The sequence below is a fragment of the Hippichthys cyanospilos genome, chromosome 22 (genome assembly GCF_059441005.1).
Source record: "Hippichthys cyanospilos isolate Australia breed blue-spotted pipefish chromosome 22, RoL_Hcya_1.0, whole genome shotgun sequence".
NCBI lineage: Eukaryota > Metazoa > Chordata > Actinopteri > Syngnathiformes > Syngnathidae > Hippichthys > Hippichthys cyanospilos.
The window spans coordinates 7,922,501-7,923,115 of NC_142390.1; positions in this window are offsets into that span (position 1 = coordinate 7,922,501).

Consider the following 615-nt stretch of genomic DNA (forward strand, 5'->3'; position numbering starts at 1 on the left):
AGAAGTGCTGAAATGAGGCCGAGTTGCCTGGTTCCCTAAAGCGGCCAAATATTAGGCAAAGTGCCGGTGTCCGCCCGGTTCCCCAAACGCCCCTGGTCGCCCAACTCAGGGGAGAAGTGCTGAAATGAGGCCGAGTTGCCTGGTTCCCTAAAGCGGCCAAATATTAGGCAAAGTGCCGGTGTCCGCCCGGTTCCCCAAACGCCCCTGGTCGCCCAACTCAGGGGAGAAGTGCTGAAATGAGGCCGAGTTGCCTGGTTCCCAAAATCGGCCAAATATTAGGCAAAGTGCCGGTGTCCGCCCGGTTCCCCAAACGCCCCTGGTCGCCCAACTCAGGGGAGAAGTGCTGAAATGAGGCCGAGTTGCCTGGTTCCCTAAAGCGGCCAAATATTAGGCAAAGTGCCGCTGTCCGCCCGGTTCCCCAAACGCCCCTGGTCGCCCAACTCAGGGCAGAAGTGCTGAAGTCAGGCCGAGTGTCCTGGTTCCCTGGAGCGGCCAAATATTAGGCAAAAAGCCGCTGTCCGCCCGGTTCCCCAAACGCCCCTGGTCGCCCAACTCAGGGGCAGAAGTGCAGGAATGAGGCCGACCTGCCTGGTTCCCTGGAGCGGCTAAAAATTA